Consider the following 6,440-nt stretch of genomic DNA (forward strand, 5'->3'; position numbering starts at 1 on the left):
CAGGGATGGCGCCGGCCGCGTCGGCCACGGGCGGGGTCGGAGCTGGCCGTGCGCGCACGGGCGGGGCGGAGCTGGCCGTGGGCGTGGCCTGCCGGGACGCGGCGGAGCTCGCCGCAAGCACAGGCGGGGCCGGGCGAGCACGGGTGTGGGTGGAGCTCACCGCGACAGGCGTGGGCACGAGCGGGGTCGGCCGCGTCGGGCACGGGCGGGCACGGGCGGGGATGGCACCGGCCGCGTCGACCACGGGTGGGGGCGCGTGAGCCACGGGCGTGGCCTGCCGGGACGCGGCGGAGCTCGCCGCGAGTACATCCGTGCGCGCCTCGACACGCGAGCACGGGTGCAGGCACGGACGCAGCGTAGAGCAGCATCGGCAGCAGCGTGGCGAGCGAGCCCGGCGTGCCTGGATTGAGCTCTGTGGAGGATCTTCTCATGCTTCACTGTAGCTGGAGATTTGATTTTTAGCAAGAAAAAAAAAGAGAAGGAAAAAAGGGGTGCTGATTTTGGGTCGCACCGTTGGGGAGGAAAATGAGTCACGACCATCCGCACGTATCCGCATGTCCGGGAGACGACCCAAATAACAAAAAACGGATGTCCAAACGCGTCCGTCTGGGTCTCCCCTTATCTCCCAGTTTAAAGGTTGATAACTCTGGACTTGTGGAAAATAATGTGGGTAACCTACGTCCTAAATTTTGAGATCCAGCACAAAGACTGCACCGGCCGGCGGGATGTGTGTGTCGAACAACATGAGGTAAGCGAGGTTGGATCACATGACAGTAATTGCAGCTCAAGGAATGAAAGATTGAAATAACCACACTAATTTAATATCAATTATTTCGTTTATCAGCAGAAGCGTTATTCTTCATCTTTCCACCATCATTTCTAAAAAAAAATTAGTGTTGAATTCAAGAAATTAAGAAAGAATTTTTTCAGTGTTGACAAATTTAATTAACCTTCTTGGTCCCAGGGATGTTGTCCACAATCAAACATGTTACATCAAAACATATCCATGGGCAAAAAACTCAGTGGGAGTGAGTGGGATGTTCATCATGGGCAAAAAACTCAAAAATGATGTCGCGCCAGGTAGGGGTCGAACCTACGGCCTTCCGCTTAGGAAACGGACGCTCTATCCACTGAGCTACAGGCGCTTTACGTTCCATGATTAAGACATTAGTTATTTGTTAAGACACGTGGTGAAATTGGATGTGCTGCACAACACAATACATTTTTTTTAACTGAACACAGTACATTTATTTTTCTTATACCGAGGTCCCATTTTCCAATTTCTCGCTGGCCCCGGAATTTCTCGGAAATCTGAGGAATTTTGAATTGTCGTCTCACAAAAGATATGTTGGTACTAACTATAATGCAGTTGCCTTGATCATACAACAGTTGCCTTGGTATGGTATTCGCTGGCTTCCTCCGATGATATATCTGCCTCTCAGGTGTGCCCAAATCCCCATATCTAAGGGTTAACCATTTGTCAGTTCAAACAAGTGGCATCTTCCCGACCCCTTCAGCGATTTGGTGATCCTCCCATGCATCCAGTAGCTCCGATTCATCGCCCTCCTTGCTTGCTAAGCAAACTTTGTATGCATCACCGTTCTCACATCCTTTGCTTGATTTTTTTGAAATTGACTCTACGGCCATCAGCTGAACCGTCTGTAACCTGGTGGATGCTTCGCTAAATTTTACCCCACCACTAATGCAGTCCGTGATGCAGGAATAATTTTGCAAAAGAAAGAGAATAACACAGGTAAGGTAGCATAAACATCGCCTATGGTTTTCCATGATTATAAGTAGAGAAATTCAATAAAATTATACAATCAGAGGTCCAATGCTCTAGTAGGTTAGGACATTGGATTTTCAATCTAGTAACCTGAGTTCAACAAGTATCGATGGCAACTTTTTTTTGTACCTCGGAAGTTTAATTATTTGGTGATTTATATTTCTTTATTTTTTATTTCTTATTTTCAGACAAATTTATCTGAAACATATACTATGTTATTTGATGAACATATTCCTTTCTTCAAAACTTCATTGCCAACATATTGCGTATTTTCTAGATGTTGTATGTCATCATTGTTTCATATATATTTGTCCAAAATAGGTGAATGTGTCCCAAACTTATTTTGCTTTTCTCATCGAAATAATTTTTGTAATCAAACACATATGGATGTCGGATCACGATATCAGGTACGTAGTATGTTGTTCATGCTTCTATGTACCCTCCTATCTAGTATGTTGGATCTATCTCTTCATGCACTATCCATGACGACCAAGAGTATGATTGCACGAGTGTGTGCCCATTTGATATACTAAAGGCACATGCGTCCGAAATGAGTTATGGAAATTGATATCCAATAAGAACTTTTTTCAGTTCTATCTTTGCGAAATATGGTAATATTGTACAAGACTAGTTATAGCCATATATATTAATTAACTATCCAAGGTTCTCCAACGAAAATATTGAGAGCATTTGCATGAGGAACCAAAGTAAGCTTGCTTGTCCAAGTGTTATTAATATCTTGTAAGGTCGGGCTCTTCTCATATTGCACATTGCATATATCTTCTATAAGTTTGCATCTGTTATGCAGCTACTATAAACATACATATTCCACATGTCCAATGATATATGAAGCGACCAATGTATGTATAACATGGGAAAACCTAAATTCCCATGTGAACGGGTAGGAGCAAGGTAACAACAAGTAAAGAGTACAAGGTAAAGGAAACAATACAACCAGACCGAATGGAGACGGGACGCGCAAGATGTTTCCCGTAGTTTCTTCCCAAGGGAAGTACGTCTACGTTGAAAAGGTGTGGTGCCACGAAGGCTAGCAACCACCACAAAGGCGTCACCTTCTTCCCCGGTGAGCATACCACCAAGGTGTACACACTTCTCCACTAAGCAAGGTCAGCCGGGGCGACTAACCTTCACACAAGGTTGGGGAAAGACTCCACATACAACTTGGAGGCTCACAACATCATCTAGAGCTAGTACAACGCCAAGCTAGCCTTTAGATGCACTCTCAACAAGGACCTCCACAAAATGAGATCTAGGGTTCCAAAATCCACAAAGGAAAACTTGGGGGAATCCGAAATTTCCTGTGTAGACAGGTAGATCGGGCCCTCCTCCATCGAATGAGGAGACACGGTGGCCACAGAGGCGTGCTGGCGGGTGCAGTGGGAGAAGAGAGCGGGGAAGCGCTCTACAAGCGGACTGCCCGACAACCACTTGTCCAACCAGAAGGACGTGGAGCAGCCATCCCCGATCGCGACCCGAGTAATGGCGCGGTGTAGGGGAAGGCATTCCCGGACAATCTTCTCCAGGAATGAGGGGGCCATCGAGAGCTCCACCAGATCGCGACCTATTTCTCTTATAAAGGTTGCGAAGCTACTCGGCTGTTGGAGGCCCTTCAAGGGGCAAATCCATCGTGATCGTTCCTTGCCATGCGACAGTGAAATCCTTCCCTCATTTTTCACCTCAACCGTTCGATATGGTAACTTTTTCTCACTTTTGATCCTGGGAACAAGTCAATGACACATGGGACCAGCTACGTGCGGGGGGCGCCTGTTAAACAGATTACAGAAGAGGACTGCCCTTCATTCAACGATGCCCTTTATGCGACCAAGCTCCAGAAGATGTGAACCACCTACTCATGCAATACCTAGGTTTGCTTCAGACCATGTCAAGCGAAAGGGTGCAGCGGTTTTGAGCCTATAAACCAGGGTACAGTCTGAGAATGGTTGTACTCGTGGACCAAATTCCCAAGAACAAATCACAAAGAGGTGGCAATGATGATGATTCTGGCAATGTGGAAGAATGCAGGGACTTTTGATCGTACAAGTGCAACTTTACAACAAGATTTACAGGTAGACCCTTGTGGAAGGTGCCAAAAACAACAGTAGACGGGGTTTTGAGTAGACAGGCTTTTAATTCAGTCGAGGTATCTTGTAATGAATCTTGTGATTACTCTCTTCCAGCTATGATGAAATGAAAAGAACCTTTCGGGTGCCTCTTCCTGAATTTTTTTTGTTTGGTTGTCTTATCACGTGTGAACATTTTGTTTATTTCAGTCTTTTGATCAACTTCTGCTTTCTTCGTAAGGTACACAGATTGTAGTGTTATTGACATGTAAGTTGGGCAAAAAAATTATATATTATTCAATGATGGTGTACATATTATGGTCAATGTGTGTCTTCTTATGGCTTAGATATAAATCTCGATCATATATTACCATGGATAAAACTTATGGTTGCAATATTGCTTTGCTTTTGCCTCTGCGCGGGGGCGCAACGGGTCATCTAGTGTGAGCAAAGAACCAAGATTTCCAAGGAAGCAAAATAGGTTGGTGAAGTTGATGGACAAAGTTGAGTAGCAAGCACCTGTTCTGGCGGTGGAGATCCTTGACGCCGAAACCGCCCTCCTGCTTAGACAAAACAACCTTATCCCAAGTGGTTAGACAACGAGCCCAGAGCAAGAATCCTTCCCGATCCAGAAAAACGCACGGCGTCTCTTATCTATACTGTCAATAACACCACGCGGTAGCAAGTACGAGCACATAAAGTAAGTAGCAAGATTATTCATAACCGCATTACACAAAATGAGCCTTCCCCCCTGAAGACAACAGGTGAGCGCGCCAACCAAAGAGACGACGGTCAAAAGAGAGGAGAAGAGGAGCGAAAGCCGAGCTGGGGCGTTTGGTGGGGGAGAGGGGGATCCCAAGATAAGACTGGGGAAAGGAGGAGATGGGACACCCAAGGGTAGCAGCCATGTCAGCAGCCTCAGGTGGAGGGACATTCATTGGAACGAAGCAGGCCAGTTGAAGCGGCAAAGTCCTCCAGCACCTGGCGGATGTAGGCAGCAGCGTTGGTGGAGGGTTTGCAAAGAATCAGAGTGTCGTCGGCGTACTGCAAGACGGGACAGGGGATGTCTGAGGCAAGGGGGTTGGACATGGAGCCTCTAGCCCAGGCCTGACGGATCAGGCGCTGGAGCACATCAGCCACGAGGATGAACAGATAAGGGGAGAGAGGATCCCCCTGGCGCAAGCCGTTCCTGCAGCTGATCCAGTCCCCGGGTACCCCGTTAAGAAGGACAGCCGTGAGACCCGAGCGAAGAATATCATCCATCCAGCCGCACCAGCGGTCGTCGAAGCCACGGCGGGCCCTAAGGATGGAAAGGATGATTTCCCAGTTAACCGAGTCGAACGCTTTCCGGAAGTCAATTTTAAAAACAATGGTTGGCGCTCTGCGCGAATGACAACAACGGAGGAGGTCAACCGCATAGACAATATTCTCCGAAATGCGACGCAATCCAGTTTGATCCGCATCCACCAGCGATTGAATCTGCCAACATTTGAGCTTGCAAACCTAGTAACAAGGTCATTTTCTTCCTCTAGTGTGACCACGAGGCACTCATGCGGAGCATAAAGGAAGTGGTTGATGAGGTTCTCGACGCAGCATGTCGAAAGAACAAGCAAAACAGAATGGGGGAGTGATCTAGACACTGCACGTGGAGGCGGGCGAGAGGAGGAAGGAGGGGGAGAACGACACAACGGAGTTCAAGAATTTGAGGACAAGAGACTGAAACTTCTGACCTGGAGTCCCCACTGTCGTGCGGCCACGATCACCGCCACAAGGGTCTTGATATGCATGAATGGTTAAATGGTCCTTTGGGATTTTCTATAGAAAATATATTGGATTAATTATAAATGAGCCAGTGTTGAATACTTCTTCGGTTCTGATTTAGTTTGCATCGTAGAAAAAAATAGACATAATAATATATTTATTAGTACTAATTCAACCAAATCCAAGATACGGAGTACAATAAAAGTAATGACATCAAATAGAAAAAAATACGAAAAAGCAAGACTGGTTCGTTTTCTATGTTCTTGTTGATTAAAAAGCTAAAATAAAAATAAGTATAGGATAAATATTTGGTCTAGAATGTAGATTAAAATAGAGGAGAGAAAGTACACAATAATTAATTTTCGCAAAAATTTACACAATTTCAAGTTTTAGACCTAAAATTGAGAAAACTAGAAAAACGGAAACCTGAAAATATCTGCGAGCTGCTGAGTCATTGGTCCGTTCGATGTCGGCTCGTCATGGAGGAGAGAGGCCCCCCCTGACCCGATCAGCAAGTGGGGGTTGGTGGCAGCGCGAGAAACGAGAACGCAAACCCTAGACTCCCTATACGCTCCCTCCCCGGCCTAAAATATCTTCTCTTCTTTCCCGCCAATCGTGGGCTGGCTGGCCCAGAAACTTAGAAAACTCCTCGAGCCCATCAAGGACGGCAGAAAATATCTCGTCCCTCCCAGAAAACCCTTATCTCAAGGCAAGGCAACCGTCGGATCCGATCACGACGTCCGGCCGTGGCGCCGCGCGGCCTATAAAATCGGGGGGCAGGCCGACCTTGACTCCTCGTGCTTTCATAGAGG

At 46.8% G+C, this 6,440-nt stretch overlaps 1 non-coding gene across 1 annotated transcript; it reads right to left on the reverse strand.

Annotated features, from left to right (window-relative positions):
• Window positions 1–1,072: 1,072 nt before the first annotated feature.
• On the reverse strand, window positions 1,073–1,145 carry TRNAR-CCU. Its single transcript has one exon. It is a non-coding gene; the product is annotated as a tRNA-Arg (tRNA).
• Between the last annotated feature and the right edge of the window lie 5,295 nt (window positions 1,146–6,440).

The sequence above is a fragment of the Lolium rigidum genome, chromosome 3 (genome assembly GCF_022539505.1).
Source record: "Lolium rigidum isolate FL_2022 chromosome 3, APGP_CSIRO_Lrig_0.1, whole genome shotgun sequence".
Lineage (NCBI taxonomy): Eukaryota > Viridiplantae > Streptophyta > Magnoliopsida > Poales > Poaceae > Lolium > Lolium rigidum.